Source organism: Anser brachyrhynchus, assembly GCF_964034855.1.
Source record: "Anser brachyrhynchus genome assembly, chromosome: 1".
Classification (NCBI taxonomy): domain Eukaryota; kingdom Metazoa; phylum Chordata; class Aves; order Anseriformes; family Anatidae; genus Anser; species Anser brachyrhynchus.
Window position 1 is genome coordinate 183,201,593 of NC_137694.1, and position 25,993 is coordinate 183,227,585.

The window sequence follows — 25,993 nt, forward strand, 5'->3', positions numbered from 1 at the left end:
CTGCAGTATTTCTACCCATTTGTAGCACTGCCAAAATGTTTTGTATACATTAAAAAAGGCAGTAAAAGCCTGAATAAGTTTTAGATAGCTATAGTAAACTGTGCAAGAAAACAAAGATAACAATTCTTGAAAACGGGTACAGAATGGAGGAGTGACCATGCCATTTTAACCTCAGATCAGCCCTTTTATATGTAAGTGTATATAAAATAATGTGTAACTATATAGAAAGACAAACACACAAGCTTATAAAATACCCTTGGTGTTGAAATCTGTACCGTGGCACTTGCAAGCATTCACATAGCTGGATGCATACATTTCAGTATAACAAGGGAATCTGCATTGCTAAAATAAGAATTCTTGAGTGCATTTCAAGCACCATGACATCACCATTTGCACTACAGGTTACTATTTACAAGCGTTTGAGATGGTCTGTGGATCTATAACGAACGTCGCAAGCTGTGAAAACTAGAATTTATTATGTAATGCACTGTTATGTAAATTGTTTAAATCATGCACAATATACACAGATGATCACTCCTCCACAGTTAAATACTAAATACAGCACTTGATTGCTCATCTTACTTCAACCAAGTTTTTGCATTTGATAGGTTTTGCTTGATAAAATTACACACACAAAGTACCCGTCTGATGCCTTATACTTTTTTAAAATTGAAATCAGTTTATACTTTTTAATTCACATAACTCAGCGGTATTTTATAAGGGCTCTCCTGGCTATTGGTATTATTGTACACTTGTTAATATTTGTTAAAAAAACATGATTTCTTAGCTACTAGCACATTTCAGCAAATCCAGAATATTTTCTTTGATACTTGAAAATAAAAGACATTTAAGTTTCAGTGCAATGTTACTTTACCTCCCCAAAGCATTTTTCACAGAAGATCTAAAGGGTTTAGTGTAGCACATAAGAGCACATTTAAAAGAGAAAAAAAAGACCACAAATTGTGTCTTGTAACAGTGGCAAGAGCAAACGAGATGAGAAACCGTCAAACAGGCTCCTTAACTTTTAATTCAGCAAAGCATTAGCAACTGGTTTAAGTTCCTTCTCATTCAGTGGAGCACTCCAAGAGATCTAAGTTTTATTTAGCTTGCTTTTCATATCCAGTAAAAAAGATTCGGGAGTGTAATCACCAAGGCCAGCTTCTGTCTGGGGAGGGGACCCACAGAAAGTCCCCCCAGGTTCCCTCTTTTTCAATACAGGGCCACAGGCAGGCCTGAAGTGCTCTGGGGTGGACTCTTGCTTTGAATTGCCCTCTAGTGTTAGCCTATATGAATTCCTACCTCAGTGACAAGTTCTGTTCAGGTTTTTACATAATGGAAAGTGGGTCACCAACCTAAGTTATATTAATCCAAAAAGAAAACCTTAAAAAAATTGAAAGGCATTTTGGAGGATCATTTTCATGTCAGAAGACCATGAGATTGACAACCAGAGTACTACACACCAAACATGCAAGTCTGCATTCCTAAATAGAAGAAAAAAAAATCAAGGACAATAAGTTTAAGAGAACTTATGAACATTCTTGTATTTTACATTTCCATTAATTTCTTATGCAGTTTCACAAAATATCAGCTTCTGAAACAAACACACGGTATTCACAGCCAGATTCACTGTAATTACAGTGACATAGCTAGAATCAAAACTTTCATGAAAATTGAAGAGTTACTGGTGTAAAAACAGAACACAGCCTACGAGCACTAATATTCAGGAGGAATTACTCTCACTGCCGATTCAAGAATCTCCTAGTTACACTCTAAACCTGGATGCAAAACAGTCACTGTGCAAATGCAAATCCAGATTTTAAACCTGGCAATTCCAGAAAGAGAAGTCCAAGCATTTTCTTCTGTTTCAAACCATGTTTTATCTTCTCTTGTATTCAGATGCAATGAATTTAGGACAAAGTATGGAAAATGTATTCTTGGTAACCCTTGCATATCAGATAGAGATGGACATAAATTAAGATCAACAGAGGATCCTTTGCTTAAAAAAAATAAAAAAATACTGTCATACAGAAGTACAGCCCCTGAAGTAACAGCCATTCTGCCTGAGAACTGAAACACACTCAGAGTCCGGTTATAAAACAGATGAAGGAAAATACACCTTTCCCTGCTGCTTGTGTAACTGCTGTGCTTCTCACTAAAAGCATCATTCTCCCTTCTCCTGAGAAGTCGAGGAAAATCTTCTAGATCTGGGGAGCCTGGGGGCAGCAGAGCAAGTACCTAAGCAGAAGCCCATTGTTTTTGAGAAGGGGTTTGTCTGCCTGTGCAAGATACTGTTGGTACTGTCAGACATGTCAGGGAACCCTGCTCTGCAACAGACTTCTCAGCCTGTCTATAAATACACTTTCTCCTAAGAGCAGTTACAATGTTTCACAACAGAATCCTCCTTTTCAAATTCCTCATCCCAATTAAAATATGTTATAGCTTCTCGCAGGGGGGAAGCAAAGTGTTTGCAGAATAACTCAAGTGATAACATCCTTAAGACCACAGGATCTGCACATTCTACCAAGAAAAAAAAAATGCCCTGAAAGAATACAGAAATTCTAAATCCAAGGTTTTTATTTCTCAGATCCACTGAAATTCCTGTCTTCCCCCAAATTTTCAATAAATTTAAGTGACTTATAGCTATTTTGAAGTAGGAAATTATCAGTTAGAGTTGGGAAGATCATACATTTCTTAAAAATATGATAATTTTCAACATCAGTAAGTTAACTTTGATATTAACACTTAAATCCATATTTTTCTAGAAAAAAATACACCCCATATCAACTTAGAAGTGGATAGATAAAATTATGATTTATTTTTTTTTGCTCAAAGGCATCAAAAACACACCAAAAACAGAGGACAGAAGAAATAAAAAGCAAACTCTTAAAATTTAGTGGATTAATGGGAAGGTGTAAATATTCTGGAGATATTTGCACACTACCAAGATTTTTAGATGTTGCACAAATTAAAAAATACAGGTACTGCTATCTCTTCATTTAAACTCATCTTAGTAACATATTTTACTAAAAGCAATAATTTTCCTCAAAATATTGCTGTAAAAACTTTGAATAATATTACCAAAAAAAATCCCCCCCCCCCCAGAAAAAAATCTCCCTCCAACAGGCTTGCAAATAAAAATCTACTGTGAATATCTATGTATTTAAAATAAATTCAAACTTGACAAAGCTAAAGACAGTGGCTTATTTGAAAACACTACTGAATCAGCAATCACATCTTTATACATGCTCTTTTTCATGTTAGTTCATGTTAGTTTGTGAGCAGCAGCCCAAAACAAGGTGGATTAACAACCATCAATACAGAAGTTGAACATTTATGAAAACTGGAATTATGTTTTTCACTCTCCCCTACCCACAGCTTAAATGCGTGGGTTTACACAAACCTCTGCTTTGCTTTTGTTGAAATAAATAAATAAATAAAAAGGGGCAATACCCTACTTTTGTGCCTGCCTTTGGCTTTGAGTGAGAAGCACGAGCATTTAAATATGCCAATTAGCATGTTTTAACTATTTTTCCTGAAGAATTTGTATATAATTTGTTATTCTTTTTCAATTGCTTTGCAAGATCACTTCACCAACAGACAAGGAAAAATGAGGTGTAAGTACACCACTCTTAAATCCTTGCTGTACAGCTGTTTCATTAAATGTCTAGTCTAATAATAAAAATTAATGCTTATTTAAATCTAATAGTACACAAAACTCCATTTTAAAATACCGTTAGGGCTGGATCTAGTTAAAACTAACAAAATCCAGAAAATTCAGTTCTTTCAGATTTCAAAATTTAAACCAGCCATGCCTAAGATAGCACAGGGTTTGCAAACAATGGCTGATTTTACATGTGCTGTAACAACTGGGCATGGGTTGCATTTATAGCTACATCTCTCTTTCAGGAATATTATTTAAGTTGCCTCTGAAAAGCAACAGAAGCCCTTCAGGAAAGCACAGATGAGCTAACAGAGTTATCTGCAACAAGTCTTTCAGAGGAGCAGTAAGTGTGCATTGTTAGCTATCAAATTCTGATTTAGTCAATGAGGTCTGTAGAGCCTCAAGTGTGCACCTATATTACGAACAGTAAAAGTGGCCATGAAAAAGTTACCCCTGAGAAGCACTCCAGCAGAGAAGCCTGTACATTTTTATCTTTTCAGCCTCATTACAATTAGATATTGCAAAACAGTTGACGAAGTCAAGCATACAATTTGCAATAGCCACACCAACAATTTTTTAAGGGGCCAGCACTGCAGCCCTTATTTCAGGCTCAACTTCCAACAAAATCGCTAGTTTTGGTAAATAAAAACTGCAACAGCAGGAGCCAGGGGTAAGAAATTAAAACACACCCCACAAGCCTTGAAAGTTTCACCTACTCTGTGGGGCATGACACAGCCAGGCTGCCTAGTTCTAGAACAAACAGGCTGCCTAGCTCTAGAACAAAATTAATTAGGCCAAATTTCAGCATAAAAGTGCTCTAGAGCCAATCAACACTTGAAAAGTGGCTTCTTATGGCAACTGACAACTGCAGCACTCTCGAGAGAGATTTCAGCCTGTAAACGAGTAAGATAATAATTGCATTACTGCAAAACTCTCCTCTTTGGTCTTTTTAAAAGTGATTTAACTTGTCTCAAAGTTCTGAATACTTTAATATATTTTATTAATTAAAAAAAAATTAAAGTTTGGATCTAAGGACAAACATGGTTCTGCAAATCCTTATTTGTGGAAGTGAGGCACTAGGACTACTTGTGTATTTAAAAGTTTTCAGAATTAGGCCCTAAATTTAAAAATCCTTTGATTTACAGTTGTGAACCATACATTATATTTTTTTTTTTGCTGAATAAGAACCTATGAGAAATACTCTGAACTTGTGTCAGCCCAAGGAACACTCCATCAAACTTTCACCTTTTAAATATGTCACAAGGGAGCCGTAGATACCTTTGCCTTGCAATATAATCCTGATTTTCATTAACAAGAATGTAATTGCTTTTGTACAGAAAAAAAGGAACAAAAAGAATGAACAAATTCAAAGAGGTGTTTTGTGAAATCCTTATATTCTTAAGAGAACCAGAAAAAAAAACAACCAGACCCACATGCAGTATACTCAGAGCAGAGTTTCTGGACAGACTGTAAAATATTTATTTATTTGGGAGCATATTAGACATGTTACCCAAACACTGACAGCATTAATAAAAATAGTTTTATTGCGACTGTTAAGCACAGAAAGGGGAAAAAATTAAAATTTACCTATTCACTAATCACGAATTGCAAAGTTTACATAAACTTCTGTTTCACTTGTTTTCCTCTAGATCCCTATACTTTCTGTATTCAAGGTTTTGTTTCTTAACTGATAATTTTCTGTAGGTGGTCTTAACTACCCATAAAATCATAATATATTTTTCATATAGTGAAAACTAGACTCAGAATGTGTCTGCCTCGATTACTTCTATGACAGGAGGTGTATAAATGGTAGAAGCCAGCAGTTCTTAGGTTATATTAGACATTAGTTACAACACTGAGGAAAGATGAAATTTACACTTCAATTGATTTGCTTGGTAAAAATTAGCAGTTACCAGGATAATCTCAAATTTTGTTTTTTAAAACTTCTCCTATTTTATGACACAATTACTTCCTGCAAAAAAAAAGTGTTCTTAAAGACAGACAGATTTGATTAAGGATAAAAACTGGATTCCAGCTGAAAGCTGGAATTGCTAAAGTCACGACATGTTCATAAAATTTGTTGCACTGTAATATATTTTGCTGAAGATAAAGTTTTACAGTTTTTACTGCTCCATTTAATATTTAAACAAATTTACTCAATCCAAGAACAGTTACTATTTTAATTTCAATTGTTTATATAAATGGTTAGTTAAGATTATTCATATACAAATAGATAGGTTATGATTACTCTGAATGGATTTCTCAGTTTCAGCCAAATTAGTACCTTTAGTGCAAAGCAGGACTTGCAATATGAGTGTCGCCAGTCCATATTTATTATTCTTAAATATTCAGTGTTTTACTATATGAAAATCTACTTACTGACAAATACATACATTAAATTAATTTTCTGACTATGCTGCCACAGGTAGAGGCCTCTGAAGACCACTTTTTCTTGTTTCCTACTTTTTAGCTTGTCAAGTAGCTAGGTTTTTTAATATATGTAAAAATAAATTTTGTACACCACATTGAAATGCAGTCAGCTAGCTCTGTTCTTTTCTTTAGCACACCCTCCCAACAAAAAAAATTTAGTTACTTAAAAATAAACACTATATGCTCTATACTTTGTTTTCAGATTAGCAACATTTCAGTTAGAGTAATTCCCAAGACAAGAATTTGAGGGCAATATTATATAGAGAATTTATATAACTTCTATGATCAAGGCTGTTGTGAACTCAGCTTTTTGTACATATTTTGGCCACTTCATTTCCTCCCGAGGACAGCTTGTGTGAATACTTTTCCTTAGTCTCTTAAAATTTTACAGAAGGAGTGTAAAGAAGAATTATTTTACCAAACAAAAAAATCTTGAACAAACCCAGAAGAACTGGCCTATTTTGAATAATCCAAAAAAGTTACATTTACTATATGTATTTTTTTAAATAAAGAACACATGTAATAAGAGAAATGTTAATATAATATATACCATGCTCATGCTCCATCAACCTTCCAGAAAGAGTTTTTCAATCACAGGACTAAGCCGTTCTCCAAAATCAGCTCTCTATTGAAAGGTCGAAACCTGCAATAAAAATGTCATGTATTATAACATATTTCCAACACCCACAGTTTCATGGTTGATCCCCAAACATAGATGTAGGTCATCAGGTTGACCCTCGCATTGTCTATGTTACAGGAAATCCTAATTTTAAAAATACTCTTTTTTTTTTCCTAAAACCAAACTGACTTGATTAGGAACACCTGTGATATGCCTCTTTATTATCAGAAGCCTCTTGAAACAAATCAGATTAGCATGCTCTGCTTTCATTCTTCCTGCAGCATTTTAAGATGAAAGTAAGAGGAACAAAAAAAAAAAAGGGGGGGGAGGAGGGGGAGAACCCCTCCTAATCTCTCCCTCCACCCTCAAACGAGCAAACAGGTAAGTACAAACTACTTAAAGGATGTGTACTTACTACTGTCACGCTTCCCAAAATATTCTACAGACTATTAAGTATTTAACTTATAGTGTTTTCTTTAAGGAGCTTTAATTTCTACTCTTCAAGGCAGTACCCATTACTGCCTTTATTAAAATGTAGCTGTACAAATACTGGTTTCTTTAAAACACTTGATGGAAATAGTGGAGACATAAAATGTAATAAAAGTAGTAAAAATAAAAAAAATAAAGTTTACACCACCCCCCCTTCCAAAAAAAAAAAAGGCCATGAGAGTAATCAGGTAAGAACAAAGTAAAATTTGATATAGGCAGCAACTATATCCAAATATCTACTGGAGAAAACTGCGCATTCACACAGCCAATTTCTTAAATTTATTTGGACTTTTTTCACTGTAGATACCATGACAAGACACATCCAGTGCCTAATAAACGAGCAGCAGATGCCTAGATCAGGTCACCTGCTTCCAAATATTTCGGTAATTTTGCTCTTTACTGCTTAATCATATTCTAAAAAATAGTAAAAAAAATCTCCACTGCTATGGAGCTCAAACAAGCACCCTGCTTTAATAAGAAAAAGGAATTTTCTTTATTTTCATGTATATCACACCTCATCTGCTGCACCTCTTGTTTTTTTAGAAAAAAAGTTTTTGTCTTTAAGCCAAAAACACAAAAAATGCTTCTCAAAAGTTCCCCCCACGCTTATATTGAGATTTAACATTCTGAAAGATAATATTGAAACCAAACTTACAGAAAACCGTCTAATATGAAAATATAAGGTTCAGCTCTAATCCTTGTGTAATTCTCTTTTTCTCAGTCGAGACTTTAAAGTGAGTTTCAGCTCACTCGAAATAAAATAATTAATTGCAACTAGATTTGATGTTGAAAAGTTTATTAATAATCTATTTACTGTTGATACACTCATTGCAGTTTCTGAAAACAAACTGAATAGGGGGAAAAAAACCCCGTGACTATTTCTAACAGTGGTTTCCTTTAGACATTAATAACGATCACTGAAAGTCACTGCTATTTTTCAGTTTTGAGCAACATAACAGTATCATCTTCAGTTTTAGAAGACATCCTGGGAAACTTCTAACAAAATAAAAGCTAAATGTACATGCTTTACATTTTCTCCTGTTCTGTATGTGGTAATAAACGTGTGTCTGCGTGTGTGCGAGGTCATCCCTACACACTGGCAACTGCTCACTACCGAGATATGAAGAAGTGTTTAGAATTATACAAAGTAATGAAGCTTCGTGCTCTCTGTACAGATAACCTTTTCTTTTCTTTTTAAAAGATATGCTAAAATATTGTTAGATGTTCAATATTAAAGGAAAAAACTGTCAAACTGAGAATTAGCTGCATTAGAGCACAAGTTCTGCTTTCCCCTCGAATGTTCAGGCAAGCCTGCTGGAAGTTCTCACCCAGCAGCACACGAACCTAAGATCAAACCTATTCTGCTGTTAGGGTGCCACCGACAGACACATCCCAAAAGGTTCTTACACCAGAATTGAAGTGCTTTGAAAACTTGCAGCGAAGGGTTAAAAAAATTCAGTACAGACACTGCCTGACACCCTATTAAACATGGGCAGAGATTTTTCTACCTAGCTCCATCTAACCATTTCTGAAATCGCCCAACCTCCAAAATTGAGTTATTTTTCCACCAACTAGATCCCTTTTTAAGCCTATCTAGCTTGTTGTGTATTAACGCATCAGTTACCTAAAAATTCTGCAGGGCTCCTGCCAATAATTCACAAAATAAATAAATAAAATCGCAAAGCAACAATTTCACTGAGTTAAAAAGTTATTGGAAATCTCTGCCTACACATCTCCACCCTGTGTGATGCCCCCTTCATATTTATGGGGCACATCATAATTGTTCCTACCTTAAAAGTACATTACTAGTTCTATTAAAAAATGAGATGTCTGTGTGAGAAGAGTCACAGAAAACTATGTACAAAAGTAATTTGGGCAGCCTGTTCAAACAAAATTTTCCCAAGTATTACTGATAACAGAAATACCATAATTTTTGATATCAGGTCCCGGTGTTAGATGTTGAGTGTTCAGAATCCGTAATAATACACACACACCCCCCGCATCTGTGGAAAAGTCGGGTGTGTGTACACAAAGTTATTTTTCTTGTTAAAAAATATCATAAAAATATATTTCTGCTTCTACACAGAAGCCTCCAATTTCGTTCCCCATTTCTTTCGCAGACAGAAAAAGCAAGCTCAAGATGCATTTTACCTGTGACAATTTGTACTAAATGTGAATTACTGCAATGACTAGCACCGGGCCTGAGGTATGGGTGGATGACTGAACCTCCGACCCAGAGGATCTGCAGCATACTTGTAAAATAGAGTGCTAACCTCCCCTGTTGTCCTTTACACATTCAGTAGTTCACTGCAAATAAAAATCCCTAAGTTCCTGCAACAGAAATGCTGTTATGGGACTACTTTCGTGTAAGGAAAGGTAGCCTGCTTGTACGTAGATAAAAGTGCCACAGGAAAGTGGTGATACACCTGTTAGGATGGCTTCTGACACTCGAGATGGATGAGATGTGCACCTTCCCTACAGTGCTCAACAGGCAGGGTGTATGGAGACAGGTAGGGTGTTTGCAGCTCCACTTGTACTTTGCTGCAGAATTGGACTCATTACTGCGAGGATAATTAAGGAAATGAAGACTACAATTTAGGAGCAAATCCCCTTCCATGGCATTATATTTTGGATGGAGTAGTAAGAAGTCCAGAATTCCAGAAGCTAAAAGGGAAAAAAAAATCCAAAAAAAATAGAAAAATTCCCCCGTACACCTTGTAACCGCATAGTCTGCCTTTAAAATGTTACTACAATAGGTTTCCTACGAAATACTACCCCAAGACACACAAAAGTCACAGACACAACTCATACTTTCAAATTACCGGCATATCTGAAAATTAAAAATCTCAAAGTTATTCCAAGCTTCGGGAGATCTGTACCTATAAACACAAAGGGTATCTCTTGGAAACTTTCAGTACAACTTGGTGATTTTTTTTTTGTTCCGGGTCGATTTTTTTTTCCTTTAAAAAAATATTGAAAAAAATAGAAAAAAATAAAAAATAAGAGAACAACTGAAGCTTATTTGGAGTTTTTTCCCTCAGAATCCAGATAAAGGGTCAGACAAAAAAAATTAAAAAAATTAAAAAAAAATAATGTATAGGTAGTACATGGTATACCGAAGAAATATTCTATTAGGCACAGATCTTTAACTTTCACTTAGCGATATAATGTAAATACATACGTTTAGATCTTTAAGTTAATTTGATATTTCCTCCGAATGTAACTTTTGCAGGGCCAAGTAATCCCTGTTAATGTTTGACATTTTAACTAAGGTGAAAAATGCAAGCAGCTCTACAAGGGTCTATTCAACCTACGTGATTTTTTCCCCAAAATATCTCAAAACAAGGAGTACATCAAATATAAGAAAGGAAAAGCTACTTCACATACACTATAGATTGATACTAGATTGCTTGCTGCTTTCATTTTAGCCACACCCACCTTTATGTAATTATAAAATGTGGGAATGGTGCAGCTGAGAAATAAAAAAGCTAGAAAGAGCAATTGTTTGATCCGGCCAAGTATGTATTAGGCAGAGATTTTAATTAAAATGAAAATAGGCACAAACTGCACGCTAGCGAACACGGCTGTCAAACGGCGGGGGGAAAAATGCATACGCACCTGTACGACACCGAATTAGAGCTTTTTCTCTAAATAAGCCATGAGGCAAGACAGTTATTTCCTTGAAAGTGAAAGTCAGTGCCTGGGAGTGTGCTTGCACCGCTGAATAGTGCAAATCTGCTCAACCCCTGATCATTTCCAAGTGTCCACAGGCAGAATGAAACAGCTCTGTGCACATTCCCATGCTAACTGCTCAAAACGTTTCTCGAAGCACTCTGAAAGTAGCGACGCGAGCCTCCAGAAATAAGTGCTAAATTTCCAGGGGCTCTTACTAGTATCGCGATTTCGGAGGTTAAGCTGCGTTTTTCTAGTTATCGGGGCACGACGGTACAAATTGTAGGGAGCGAACGGAGCAGCTACTCCTAGGGAAATTAAAAAAAAAAAAAGGGAAAAAAAAGGGGCTGGAAAAGCGCAATTTGTGTACTGGATTCAAAAAAGCAAGGCACGGCAACTCGGCGGCGGCAGAGCCTCCTCCTCCGACTATTGTATTTCTGCGTGACACGGGGGGGGGGGACGGACGGACGGAGGGGGGGGGGAAATAAATAAAAAAATACCTTGAATCGCGATCCAGTTGCCATGCTGGAAAGGCTAAAACTTCTGCATTTCGCTTTAAGGCTCCGGGCTCTCCCCTCGCCGAGCACACAGCGGGCTTTTGTACGGCCCCGCTGCACCCCGGCTCCCCTCCTACGCCCCGCCGTTAACTCGTTGCTCCCGGCGGGGAGCTGGGGGGGGGGGGTGGTGAAGGAACCGAGGGGGGGGGGGACACACGGAGCCGAGCATCCTGCGCTGGAGGATGAGGGGAAAAAAAAATAAAGGGGGAAGGGGAGGCGGGTGGGGGCATCGCCCCGAGGTGAAAAGGGCCGGGGCGGCCCCAAAACGGAGGAGGGAGAAGGGAAAGGGGGGGGGGGGGGGTGTTGGAAGCGGTGGCCCTGAGGGGGTTAAGCGGCTCCGGAGGGACGGCGACAGACAGGGTGACAGGGCCCGGGGGTGGCTGCCGTGTGTCGTTCCCCCCCCTCGCGAGGAGGGCAGGGAAGGCGGCGCGACAGGCGCTCATGTCGCGACACGGGTTCAAGGAGGTGGGGGGGGGGGGGGAGCGCGCTCGGACGGAGGGGTTAATCTGCTGGCACGGAAACGGGCGGAGGGAAGGAAAAGCACGGCGAAGGTTGTCCTTTTATATATATCTATATTTAAGGGGGGAGAAATAGAGCGGAGGGGCATTAATCCGGGTTACGAAAACACAAGGGGGGTGGGGGGGAAGAAAGGCGAGGCGGGGATGCCCCGAAATAATTTCCACAGAGGGGAAGGAAGGGGGGGGGGGGGAGCCTGTCACCTCCTGTCACGACACGGCGGGGCCGGCCCCGCGCCCCGCACCTCACAGCCCCTTCTCCCCGGGGCTGAAGGAGCCGACCCGTGAGGGGGCTGCCCGTGACGGGGTGGCTGTGAGGGGGGGGTCCCTCAACCCCAAGCCGCGCCCGGTCCCCCCCCCCCCCCGCCCCCGGCTCTTACCGCCCGTAGCGGAGGCTCCGGCTCCGAATCCGCGGCGGCGAGGAGGAAAAGAGGGGAGAAGGGACGGAGGAGAAGGGGGTGTTTGAGGTAAGGCTGGAGGAGAGAGGGGAGGAGGAGGGGGGGGAAGGAGGAGAGAGAGGCGGCGGCGAGCGGCCCCGCGGCAGCGCCGCGCTGGGGCACCACTCGAAAATGGCGCCGAAAGAGCAGGGCTCTTCATTCAAATTCGTTAGGGCCAGCCCCGCCGCCCCGGGGCATGCCGGGAACGGCGGCGGCGGTGGGGGGGGGGGAGCGGGGGGTTCGGGGGCGGGGGGGGGGGTGGAAGCGCGGCTGGGGCTGAGGCAGCGCCGCGGACACGGCGCTCGCTGTCAGTGCCGCCCCTCCCCGCCCCCCCCCCCCCCCCTTCCCTCTCGCTCCCCCCCCCCCCCCCCCCCCCCGCCCCGCTCGCAGCCCGCGCGCGCTCCCCGCCCTCCCCGCCAGCGCGCGCTCCCGACCCAACCGCCGCTGATGGGGGGGGGGGGGGGGGGGGGGGAGGGAAATGTCACCCGAGGTGGGTGAGGGACGGGACGGACCGACCGACGGGCGGATGGACGGACGGACGGACGGACGGACAGACGGAGCGGCCCGCCGGCTTGTCAAGGTAAAGGGGGTGGGGGGGGGGGGGGCAGCGCGTTTTGGGGGGCGGCAGCGGGAGGGAATAGGGACCCCCCCCCCCCCCCTCCAACCCCGGCTCCTCAGGGGAGCCCCGCACCCCCCTCAGGGCTCCCCTCAGGGCTCCGAGCGCCCACGCGGCGCGGGTTCGATCCCGCCTCACACCCCCCCGAGAAAAAAAAAAAAAAACCACTAAAACCCAACAAACCACCCCCAAAAAAAAAACCCAAACCTCCCCTCAGCTCCCCTCAACCCCCATCAACCGCCTCAGCCCCTCGTCACCCCCTCAGCCCTCTCATCGCCCCTTCAGCCGCCTCAGCCCCTCATCACCCCCTCAGCCCCCTCAGCCCATCCCGGCTGAGGGAGGGCGGGCTGCCCGCCGCCGCACCGCGTCGGGAGCCCCCAAAACCGAGGAGAACCGCCCCAGAAACACACATTTACACCGGGGAATCGCGACGGAGCGGCGGTTCTCCCCCCCCCCCCCCCCCCCCCCACCTCCCAGCCGCCGGCCGTTTCGCAGCGCTGGGAGGAAAAAACGGCAAACTTTCATTTTGTCGCCGCGCCCCCCCCGGCGGCTCGGGGCGGCGGGAGGTACCTGCTGGCTCGGCAGCCGCCTCTGCCCCCCTGCCCCTCACGGGGAGAGCGGCCCCGGGCAGCGCTCGGCCCCCGTCTGCACTTGACTTGGGGCTGAGGAGGGAGCCTTCCCCCCTGCCAGCTCCCCTCAGGCCGCAGCGAGCCCGAGCGCATCGGGGCGAGCGGCTCCTCGCTGCTCCTGACGCCGTTTTGTTGTGTTTTATTTTATTTTTTTTTTTCCCTCCCAGGCTCGCTTAAAAAGGAGAAAAGGAAAAGCGGTGGAAAAAAATCAAAAAGCAGAGCCCCCCCTCTCCGTCCCCCCCCCCCCCCCCCCCGGACCCGCACGCTGTTGTTGTTGCCGCCGCGGCTCGGGGAGGATTTTCGAAAGTGAGCGAAGCTGAGGAGCTGCTGCCTTCCCCACCGGCTCTGAAAATCTTCCCCTCACGTATCCTGGTCCTGCACAGCCCTACTGGACTCCTTGCAGCCGAGTGTCAGCAGGCCTGAGCTTCCCTGGGATCCCACCGCCTGCTTCCAGAGCTGCATCCACGAAAATATCAGCAAATTTCGTAGGGAGAGCCAATCTCTCTCTCTCTCCCCCTCTCTTTTTTTTTTTTTTTTAACCAACTGACACAGTTGGAGAGAACAGCAAGCTTTTGGGCTCACAGAGCTTAGACCATCATGGCTACGAAAACTAAACTGCTAGTCAGAAAAAAAACACGTAATTCTGGAACTCCTTAGTGAAAAAGCAGTGCAGAACAACGTGTAAGTAATCACATAGCGAGTATTATGCATTTATGTCGGATATTTTCCTTGCATTTCAAGCTCAGGATCATTCAAGAAACTAATTCCTGTTTTTTTAAGCGAGTTCTCAGGGAAAATTAGCCAGATGAAAAACTCGAAATCCATAAAATCTTTTTCTTTAAAAGGGAGAAAATATAAGTGGTTTGCAGTATTTTTACATTTTCACTCTTATTTTATTAAAATTATTGTGAGTGAAATTTTCAAAAAGTGTACTTTTGGACGGAAAAGAATGATAGCAAATGTCTCTTATTTTTTCTTTTTTTTTTCTTTTTTTTTCTGAAGGTTATGTGCCTGTGAAATTAGAATTTTGTAGTAGAAATAGCAATGACAGCAATAAAGAAAAATATAAAATTATGATGTTGCTTACAACTGCTCCTCTGTACTTAGATTATGTATAGTTTTGCCCTAAAGTAATTCTGGCTATTATTTTTCACCCATTTTTTCCAACTGTAATATAGAAATCAGATATAGCAGATACTATGTCATTCTGTTTAACGGGACAGGGTATTCTCTTATATGAATCACACTATTGTCCTTTTGGATGGCTTTTCTGAGGTCTCCTTCCGATTTTTAATGAAAGTGAAATTTTTACATCCCCTAATATCTAATACTCGCTCTCAGATTCCACACTTAACGCGCACAGGCCCCAATCCTGTACAGGCTGAGAAGCATTTCGTTATGTGTAAGCACACCGAGTGGCTCTGTTCCTTCTTATGCTCTTGTGTTTCAGACTTAAGCTGATAGCTGTATTACACAATCATTATTCTCAGTATTACTTAGGACTGCACAAAACATAAACCTAATGCAACAGGCTCGATTTACATCTTCCATTTGTATCTCTGGGACGTGAGTTAAATCCTGCGCAATTACAATAATTTGGGGGTCGGGACGGTTAAGTATTTCACTGAGTATCAGGAGAAGTAAGAAAGGCAGTCGCTCTAGTCTAATAATCCATGCAGTACGAGGTGGGTATTGCATTCTCTGGCTGTAGCATCTGGGAGAGGATCAGCAGTGTGTTTCCTCAGTGACTAGCGAAGCCAAAAAGTCACAGCAGGAACACAGCTGAGGACAGAAGGGAGAGGAAAGGGATTTTGAGCCTCACCAAAATGATGTCAATTCTTTAGGTCAGATTTCCATTCCAGATAACTTGGGCTCATCAGAAGGGTGGAAGTCTGATTGGCTGTGGTAGCGGATACGAGGTAAAGCTGCAGCCTCTCTCCTGGACTCCTTTTCTTACACAGTTCTCGTCACAGCACTACCTGCACACCTTCTAGTAGTGCCAGTCCCCTGTTAGAGATGCCTCTCCTCAGAGAGTGTCATTATATTCTCGGAGAATCTCCCACTACTGTAACATGTGACGTTACCAGCATTTGTCATATTATCTGTTCTCTTGTTGCCAGGGGAAGGAGCGTGTGCAGCTGAATGTTTTGAGTTTATTTCATCTGTCTTTTTTTCCGTATACGTGTTGTGTATTTATGTTAGTGAGGCAAGGTCAAAGTAATGTGCTTTGTTCTTCAAGCGAAAATGTGGTTGGGATTCTGATGGCCCTTAGCTCCTAGGCATATTCATTCCCTAGACTTGCACCAGCCCCCGAGAATGTTCTGTCTCTAAAAATGTTAGCTTTTCTCCCCTAGTTGTGCAAGTTGTCTTGTGTCAGGAGAGAAACTGTTGACAACGGGATGCAGTCTAGAGGCCTAGGCATTCATTTAGGAGCCCTGGATTTAGGCCCTGGAGGATCTGGGGACCCTGAATCTCTAATTTAAAATTCTAAAGAAAATGAGTATTGAGTGGAAGAGAAGGACTTGTAATAACCTCCACTGCTGAGATGACATCCCCTCTGGCTTCCTCTGCTTGGGAGTTTGCTGTATGCAGCTGACTTGATGTTTGGGTATACCGAATTGCCTAGGTCCAGCTGAGAGGTGGCAAAACCAAAGCGAGATACGCATCTGCCAAAATGGCACAGAAGCTCCTAGCTAGCCGGGGATGATTAGAAAGCTGGAGGCTGTCTTCTGACTCAGGCACGCATTACTTTACAAATTACCTTGCTATGTGTTTTTAAGATTTATTTTACAGCCGTGCGGATTAGAGGCATTTGTTGTAATGAAAACTGGCGTTGTGTCATTACTATGTAACATTTCAGCTAGATGCTTTGGTCTGCCTGGGTACTTGCCTGTTATTCCCCCTGGTCCAGTTCCTACGTGAGCAGGACCAAATGGAGGGCGCCAAGATACACCCACACGTAGCAATTATAACAATGTTTTCAAGAATTGCACATCTACAGATTATTTTGGTCTTGATATGGCATATGTGCATGCAGCCAGTGGGAATTCCAACATTTTTTATATTTATTTCTCTAATTTAAGCCCTGCCTTGCTCTTGGTGCTTATCCAGCCTTCTTTGCTAGATCCCTGTTAGGGATTCATCTAGGCCTCCCTTCAGACCTCTTCTGAAAATTTGATAGCAGTTGAAGTTTAAGGTTTCGGTTTAATAATCTAGTAACTGTAGTTGAACATCCTCTTTCATTTATGAGTTTTCGGCTTCCTTCTGTAGTCATTCGGCCTCCGATTTGCCCTGACAAACACAGGATTTGGAATTCATTACTTTAGTCGTTGCAGTGTGCGAGCAGTGATGGAGGTTGTAATTTAGCAAGGACCGAAGTGTACACCATTTGTTATCGCATGGTCGTTAGGCTGCAGTGGCAGTGAAAACAAATTCTGAACTCACCAATTCAGACCTGATCTAGGGATACTTCTCTTGGCAGAATGGACTGCAAAAAGGATGTGCTGGATTAGGACATGCATCTGCTTTATTGATTTTCCTATAAATAGATAGATGAAAAAGGAAACCTTTTTTTTTTTTTTAACTATTATTTTTTTTTTACTGTAGACTACCTGATTTTTCAATAGCCAAATTTCAATCTATTTTTTTTTCAGTGTCTGAAATGCTCAGCATAACATAAAGAGTAACGGTACAGCCAAAAAGTTGGATTTACCATATTTTCATTCAGACCTGATGATACTGACTCTGACACAGCTGTAGGCCTAACTCATGATCATGAACACATCCCTGAGGATTTAAGAAAGATTTGTTATTAAACTTAGGTTCTGTGGTGAAGTTTTGCTAAAATGGCCTAACTGTAACTTCTAAATATTGTCATTTTTCAATGGATTTGTATGGTTGCGAAGAGTGCTGGGTTGTAACCTGTGAAAACTGAAGCCCGTTCTTTATGGATTAATTGCAGCAGAGCAGTTGCCAAGTGATCTTCTCCGCAGCACCCACAAACTTCAGCCTTGAACTGAAGAGGACTCATCAAATGGTGAGAAAATAGTGTGGTTATCGTGACTATGAAGTTATTGAGGGGATGCCCTATTGTTTTCTTCTCCCTAGCATCAATTCTGTTATTTAACTGGTATTAAAGTTAGATTTTTTTTGTAGGGTAATTGCTGGGATCATAACTTAATTTCTCATCTTCCCCGCAGTACATCAGTTGTTACTTTCTCAAGCTTTATTATCTTCTTGGCTGTCCTTGACTTTTCAAAATAATGGTTAGTTATACACTGAATTTATTAGCTAATTTCTTTATTACTTGCTTTAGCCTTAGTCCTGTGCACGTGCTGAACTCTGCCCACATGAGTGTTTCTATCAGCAGCACTAGTCGGTGGGGTAAAACTCAGATAATGTGGAATTGTTTGAAAGATTGAAGCTTAAACTTCATAGATACGTATGCCTGCATTTAAACGAAGTGCTATTGAAATTAATGCAGGAGTGAGGGATCTGGTAATGCTTTAGCTAGCACTAATTTGTTTGCTTTTATGCTGTTCAATTCATTTCTTTTAAGATGGCTTGATGTAAGTTGTTCATTTGCTTCCCTAGTTTCCTAATTTCTGGGAAATTTTGAAATCTGAGCTTCAAAACATTTATAAAATTTTAGTAATGCTCGCGATTCTCATAAAAAGAGCAACACATTATTTAACCATTTTATGAAAAGGGGGCTGAATCTATTGAGGAACTAATTCTATCTCCAACTTACTGCCTTAGTCAGGTCTGTAATCTTACTCTAGCTACCTACCTACATTAAGTTGTGATTCTTACATGTATGGATTTATTAAACATGCATCTGAAAAACAGGGAGTTCCCTTTTTTACAGCTGTAGGTGAAGGACGGAGTATTAGTGGCAGGAGCGTATGTGCGAATATCCTTGCTGAGTGTTGGTACTGGCTTCGTGGTCAGTCAGCGAGATGACAGCTTAAAGTAACGCTGCACAGATCGATCCGTAGCTTAGCAGATGGATCACAATGACCAGAAGTTCACAGGATGCTGAGAGATGTCCCAGAACTTTGTTGGCTCACTGTGTTGAACTGAGTGGCTCGGTTTCTGTTTTCTTTTAGTAACTGTGTTGTAGAGTAAGGAGTAAAAGGGACAGAACCCTAGTAGCGGCTTATCATTTCCACATTTCCTCCTACGTTTATGGTCGTTACCATAGAGATTGGAATACTGGGTCTTAATCCTCTCCCAGCTATTTACCAGAGTGGGTTTGGAAGTGCAAGTGTGTTTAGTAGGCAGAAGAGATGGTGAGCCCTGTGTGCCTGTAGCTGAACGACACCCTGCGTTAAGAATTACTTTAGTACTGTCATCAACCACTGACCGAATTTAACCTTTGCCAGAGTTATTTACCATCTCATGTATTAAAAATAAGATTTAATACTTCAGCCAAAAAGAAGCAGTAGTTTTCAGGCAGAGTGCATTGAGATATAACCCAGAGGTCATTTATTTTTAATACAGATTCAACCGTCTGTTTCTTTTTTCTTTCTCAGCTACTTTTCCTTTAGTTTTCTTTTTGAGGCCTGGTTCTCAAATTAACTTTAAGCACTTAATTATTTACACTCTGCTTCATGAAACAATTAATCTCGTACTTCAGTCACGATACTCGCATGAGTGTAGCTGGTGAGAGAATCCACATTAGTCCCTTGCGTCTTGTACTTGAGTTTGCCTATCTGATAACCAATAGGCTGGAGCCAGACGAGCGCCAAAGTGTGAGTCAGCATGTAAGCAGGGTAAGGAGTTGGGGCTCAGATCTGAATGCATGCTTGATACTACAGCCGTAGTGAATGATTACAAGATGATTTATTAATATTATTTTTTTTTAATTTAAGCACTTCTTCAGTTGTTTAGCTGAGCAGAGTTTAGATCCTCCATATGCTTAAAGTTAAACGGTTAAAGCTAAGTCTATTAAAAATTTTCTTAAAGCATATTTGGAGTTTATGTAATTCTCTTCCTTCAATAGAAGTCAAATGGTTTTGAAAATCCTATTCTCATTGCTCTGCTAAGATGATAATTTTGTTTCTAGTATTCCACCCTTTTTTGTTAAATTACTTTAATTTCCCTGGCTATTCCTGTTCACATTGTCTCCTTCTAACCTTTCCTCTGATGTCCAGTTTTCTGTTAACTTTTCTGCACTGATTATTCTTTGTCTCTCTTCCTTTTATTGGAGTTTTGGAGAGGTTATTACACTCTTTCAGTTTCTTTCCTTCTTTCATCAGTTCCTGGAATCCATCAGCAAATAAAACCCTCTGATTTCAACTATGCCTTTTTTGCTGAGAAACACAAGTCAAAATTCAATGCTAGAGCAATAGAAAGGCTATGAAGAGCACAGTGGATGCCACTTTTAAGGAAGGGAACTGGGACCTGCTTATTATTAAAAATAATTCTCTAAATTGGGATAATTAGGATCTGAATCCAGATAGTAGCATCGGGATGTTAGGGTGATTCTTTAAATAACCTTTATGCTTATTCTATATATATTAACAAAAGAAAAAAAGTCAAGGTACACTGAATAGATTCATTGATTCTTTAAACTTAATGTCACCATTCAGTTACTGAGCTATTTATCACTGAACTTTTCTTAAGCCTTGGGAGATACAGAATGGAACTGGAAGAGAAGCAGGGGTCTACATGAAGGGCAGTCCACTGGAGTCTTGGTGAGTTCAAAAAATATGGATAAAATTTTATTCCTGTTAAATTTTCACCTTTATGAAGTGACATATACTTAGGGTCCTGTGCACAGTGGCAAAACAAAGACAGTTTTATTGAAACAGTCTCTACATTCTCTGGATTCATTTATACTATCATCGTGTAAAAATCTGGGTTCAGTTATAGCAGAGTTTGTGGTGTGACTCCTGAATGAAAACAGTAAAGACATAAAATTCATTAGTTATTTTCACAATGATTATGCTACAGTGTTTACATGCCCAGTTTCTGAACAAAACAAGCTATATAGGATTCTGTTTTCTCCTCATAATTTTTGAATCCAGCGCTTAATTTCAGCTGCATTTGATCCAGGGATAGAGGTTACAAAGTCAAGTTTCTGCAGTTTAAGTTACAGTTCTTAGCAGATGGGATTAGAGAAAAGACTCAAATTTGTGCCCCCAGGATAGAAAAAGCTGCAGCTCGGACTTAGAAATTTTCTGTTCTGTTCAACCTGTTAACTTTGTAGAATCACAGAATGGTTTGGGTAGGAAGGGACCTTAAAGATCACCTCATTCCAGCCCCCCTGCCATGGGCAGGGACGCCTCCCACTAGACCAGATTGCCCAAAGCCCCATCCAGCCTGGCCTTGAACTTGCCACTTAGCCTCCTTATTTAGTCTGACAGTCGGGGCATGTGTTTCTTAAACCCAGCCGCAATGTGGGTTGCTCTCGGTAGTGAGAACTTGGTGTTTTGCGAAGGAATTTAGGGCAACTACTTAGAAGGGAGTGGGAAACCAACCAGGGTAGTGTCAGCTTGGGACTGCTGCACAGGCGTGCTGGGGACATGTACAGGCCTGTCTAAGTAACTAGACTTCATTACTTTTCCAAGCTTCATGGTCATGGCACCTAGAGAACCGATTGTCATGAGAGATACGGTCTGTCCCCTCTTCTCAGTCAGTGAGAAATTGGCGGATGACACCTGCCAGAGGTACTGGTTCACTCACTTTGCAGGCTTAGGTGGGCAGCACTAACTTGACTGGTGTCTGATACTTCTAAATCTTCTGTGTAACATTAGATCAGGGTTAAGATACAACACTTTTTAAACAGGGCTGGAGTACTGATCTTCAGACACAGTTGAATTTCTCATAGTAACAGTCATGTGTATAAAACGTACATTTTAAAAGCAGTAAAATGAGGAAAAAAACCCACTTCAAATTCACTAATTTGTAAGACAACTGCCTTGAAATGTGTTGTAACATCTGAAATGTACATTTCAATTGTCCTCCTGCCCAGTTGAAAACCATCAGCCTGGCAGGGAACAAAAACAGTGATACTCTTCACCATTTTCTGTTTATTTACAAGTTTGTTGTTTGACAAAATCACAGCCAGTAAGAGAACAACTGGTCGTTCAGAAACAAAAAAGGAAGAAAAGAAAAAATGACTGCATTCCATCTGTATGGAACTTCTGGTTCCTCTGTTAGATTCTCAAATCTTTCATTTGTTTCTAGTTTTGTGTTTATTTATTTATTTATTTTGAAAAGTATTGTTGTTTCTCTAACTGTATCTATATTAAAGGAACGAAGAAATGTCTTCTGCTTGATTCTAAGATCTAGTGGTTGTTCTTTGGTCCTTTATCACCAGTACTCTTGCATAGTGTCACCAGTTAAATATTATTTCATAGAACCCATAGCTAACCTGTTTGTAAATGGTTTATAATACAGAAAAGCGTTGTAACTTCCTTTCAAAGATCAACATAGATGCGTGTTTAATAAGAACAGCAAGGTCAGATAATAAATGTTAAGTTTTGTGTGAACAGTGAAGATGTGGTATATATTTAATGTTACATTTGTTCTTCTTGTTTTAAATAATGTTCATTAAGAGCTTAAATTTATGAAATAATTATTGTTGATTTTCATAAGGATTTTTATTTTTTAAAAGCTCACTTTTAGTCTAAAAGTAACCGCTATTTATCATGTATTTTCAAAGACCTTGGTCTCGTGTGCTACTATATGTGGCCCGATATTTTCATGATCATGAAGACCTCAATAAACTCACAGGCCTATGCTGTCTCCCCAAAATGTATGTTGTGGGACAGATTTTAAGCAGGCTTAAGCACTATAAAACAACTGGCATTGTAGACCAAAGGAACTAGGATAACTAGTTTTTGCAGAATAATAATTAAAAATACATCTAAATGTATATTTCAAATGTGTATCATTAAAAGTTCCCATGATGTGCTGTCACTACATGTAAAACCCATAAGCAATTTTAAGTCAACATTCTGTAAAAAGGGAACTAAAGATTCCTATAAATAACACGCAACTTAAAGATGTATGGAACTCCTTTATTATGTGCTAAATGCTGTAGTAAAACAGGCTATCAGAAGCTTTGCTGCATGTTACTAATTCTTTTTTCTCCCAATATTTTTGCAGGTGTGTGGAGGAATGGGTCCTGTTCTCGCTGTTGTCACTCCCACATAGGTGGACTCTGTAACTGATTATGTGCGGGTAGGGCCCTATTGAAATTAAGGAGATTCTGCAATAGCGCAGGGTTCTGTTTGTGAAAGTTCAGTTGCAAGATCAGGACCCTACTGTGACTTCTTACTGTGAATTCTGTCACTGTATCATTGCTTGTGCTGGAACCTGCCTTTTGGGATAATGTAAGTCCTGCTTTTCCCCCAAATGTACTTTAGACATGAAATAATCATGAAAACGTTCCTAATTAGAAAATAAATATCATTTACATGCATTCTTTTAATTATGTTTTTTTGGCAGTACCAAATAATATATTCCTCAAAACTTCTTAATGGCACTGAGGCTTTGTGGATAGTTGGTCACATGATGAGAAAATTCAGCTGTAAGTACACTGAAATGATTGAATTTTTCAATAGCTAGTTTTTACTGATGTTGACAAACTAATAATGATAAAAAGGTTAACCGAGAGGTTTGACGTATGTGTGACTTCAGTTCTTTTTTGAAAATACATAGAATACATCCATTAGGGATTTCATTATTCTTGTGTAATTCACCATGTGAACCTGGAGTCCTTCTGTACTGCTGCTAGGTAGGGAGTTCTAATTTGTTTGTTTTCGTTGTTTTCAGAATAGCATGTTGCTGACTTGCTCTGTATTTTCACCCATAAACTTCTTGAAATTTATAGATCTATAAAAACTGTTTATACCACCAGTATTTGTGTAGATATTACAAACAGATTTACTAACATAATTGTCTTGCTGAGTTGAACATTGAAATGTTAATAAATATACACTTATACTCGTGTCAATGGAACTTGGTTAAATTAAACTAAACTGATCTGGCATTTTGAACAGCAATGTGATCGTGCATGCTGATTAACTATAGTCTTCTTAGGCAGGAACTACATATTTTATTGTAACTAAGTACATTGTGCTTAATCAATAATAATTACCCATATTGTATGTCAGTGGATTCACCCAAAATAACTATAAATATGCTTGGATTGAGGAGGAAGTTCTTTTCCTGTAGCTATGGGTACAGTCATTGCTACGACTCCTATTTTTATATCCTAATGAACAAAAACTACATGTAGGTGTTTTGCCTGTGGAACACAAGTGGCATTATAAACTCCATGCCCTTTTTTTATGATGGTGTGTTTCCCTTCTGGTGTTCAAATACATTTTTTTTTTTGAATGTGGGACTTAATATTTAAAAAATAGAAGAACTGGAATTGTTATGGAATTTATGAGGTGTAACTGAGGTGTTAAGATGTAGAGGAGTTGTATGTAAGGATAGTTAGAGATTCTTCACTATGGAGCAAAGATACAGACAATAATTGGTGAGTAAAGATTAAGGAGGGCAGGATTTCTTATTTTTTGCTTGGCACAAGAGCAGCGTGAAATGAATGGAATTTGAAGAGAGAGCAAGACCAAAGAAGAAATCGTAAACTCAGATCAAAAGCAGACTAGAGAGCCTGATCAGCAAAAGCAAAACAAAAACAACCAACCAAACAGAGAAATGGATGGCAAAAATATGCCTGAAGGGAGAACTTAAACACATAGCTCCTGGTATTTCTCGTTGCACTGAATGTATGTTAAGTTTAAGTTACATATCTATTTAGTTTAAAACTTCCAGTAAATGTTTTTCTCTGCATTTTTTTTCCTGTTGGAGGGGACTATGCAGGCTTTGAAGAAGAGTTAGTGACTAGTTCTGAATTATCTGTATAAACTGATGTAGATATATAATATTTGAGATGACAGTAGCAACTAAGAACAGAGGAGAATGGGTTATGTGTGTTAAAATATGGCTGGTGCTAAGCAGAAGACAATTTCTTGTTCAAACTCATAATTTATACCATCCTGAAGCAAGCTCAAAACACAATTCCATTATTTTCTTTATAGGATGGCAAATTTTAAATTTCCAGTTTAAAAGCTTAACGGTGCTTCTTTTGAGATTTCTGAATATAAAATGAAATGGAGATTTTTTTCAATATGAAACTAAATCATGATTTGAGAACATTGGGTGTTTCTCATAACAATGAAAACGTTGAACGTTTCATTTTACATCAAAACTCTTGATCAGCATACATTGTGTTTACAGTGATTTACTGTTTCTAGCTTTTAATCCTGTATGCTGTATTTATTCTTACTCGCACTCAGTTGGGTAGAAGAAAGAAAAGGAGAGGGAGATGAGGTGATTGTAAAATAACCCAACCTCCTATGTTCCCTCACCACACTAGATTAATAAAGTACCTCAGAATAGATCTAGTTTCAGAAGAGAAAAAGAAACAAGGTTACATGATAGTGAGTGGGGTATGAAAAATCCCCTGGATATTTCATATGCCTCCATTTTTTTCACTCATCGCTGCGGAGGGCAGCTCAACTACATCTGACTGCATCTCCTTCTTGAGACAGCAACTTCCCTGGGCTTTGAGGGAGATAAAGTAGGGGCACGGCTCTATTCTGCCTGTGGTAATGCTGCTACAAAATGTTATTCAGAAGAAAAGGAACTCTAAATTGTCTCCTGCTGTAACCAGCTTTCCACTACTCACTGCTGCTAAACCCCATGGTTGAGCACCTGATCTGCTCGTTTCTTTGGTTCGACCCATGCGGTGATGTCCTAAATGAGTAAAACTAGGAGAAGAGCACGAAAGCAGTCACCAAAAGAAGCTGTTGATGTTGGTGCAATGTAGAGAGTAAGCTTTTGCTACATGGCCACACATTGTGCAGGTTTGGGAATACTTCAAGAGCTGGAAATACCAAACCAGAGTAAATTTCCCTCAGTGGCAAACTGAGATGATAGCCCTGGTTCTGTACAATAAAAAGGAAGAGGAAAGGAATGTGCCTGAACATTCAGCATGTTAGCTGTTGTAAGTTTAAGTTGTAAGATCCTTTTCTCTGCTGCTGTTTGCTTGGCTTGTATCACCACTGTCCTGTCTTTGAGCTGGATGTAGCATGTTTTTGTTTGTTGAATGAGGCACCCGTCATCTTACAACATCATGAACATTGTTTTTCTTCAACTCTTGAAAGTCAAAACACGGTAGCAGAGGTAGCTGTAATAACTTAGCAATAAATGCGACCTGAAAGAATTTTCTCGTTTCACAGTATAGGAAAAACAATGTTTAATGTGTCACTTCATATACCTCCTCCCATCTTCCTTCCCACTCTTAAGCAGATCTAATGCATGAAAATTTTCTTCAGTAGTGTTCT

General features: G+C 40.3%; 2 long non-coding RNA genes across 20 annotated transcripts in view; one reads left to right on the forward strand and one right to left on the reverse strand.

Moving 5' to 3' along the window:
• Window positions 1-12,464, reverse strand: part of LOC308189260 — a 44,350-nt gene extending 31,886 nt beyond the window's left edge. For 3 of the 9 annotated variants that reach the window (XR_013946207.1, XR_013946208.1, XR_013946209.1), the window contains exons 1-2: window positions 12,324-12,464; window positions 6,642-6,734 (exon numbers count right to left, since the gene is read on the reverse strand). This is a non-coding gene — a long non-coding RNA (uncharacterized lncRNA). The remainder of the gene's footprint in view (window positions 1-6,641; window positions 6,735-12,323) is intronic. The other 6 variants (XR_013946210.1, XR_013946211.1, XR_013946212.1 and 3 more) reach the window with 4 other exon arrangements.
• Window positions 12,465-12,623: 159 nt separating this feature from the next.
• Window positions 12,624-25,993, forward strand: part of LOC308189235 — a 48,393-nt gene continuing 35,023 nt past the window's right edge. For 6 of the 11 annotated variants that reach the window (XR_013946175.1, XR_013946176.1, XR_013946177.1 and 3 more), the window contains exons 1-5: window positions 12,624-12,960; window positions 13,793-14,306; window positions 17,587-17,661; window positions 20,253-20,323; window positions 22,743-23,166. This is a non-coding gene — a long non-coding RNA (uncharacterized lncRNA). Of the gene's footprint in view, window positions 12,961-13,792; window positions 14,307-17,586; window positions 17,662-20,252; window positions 20,324-22,742; window positions 23,745-25,993 lie in introns of those variants that run through there. The other 5 variants (XR_013946182.1, XR_013946183.1, XR_013946184.1 and 2 more) reach the window with 4 other exon arrangements.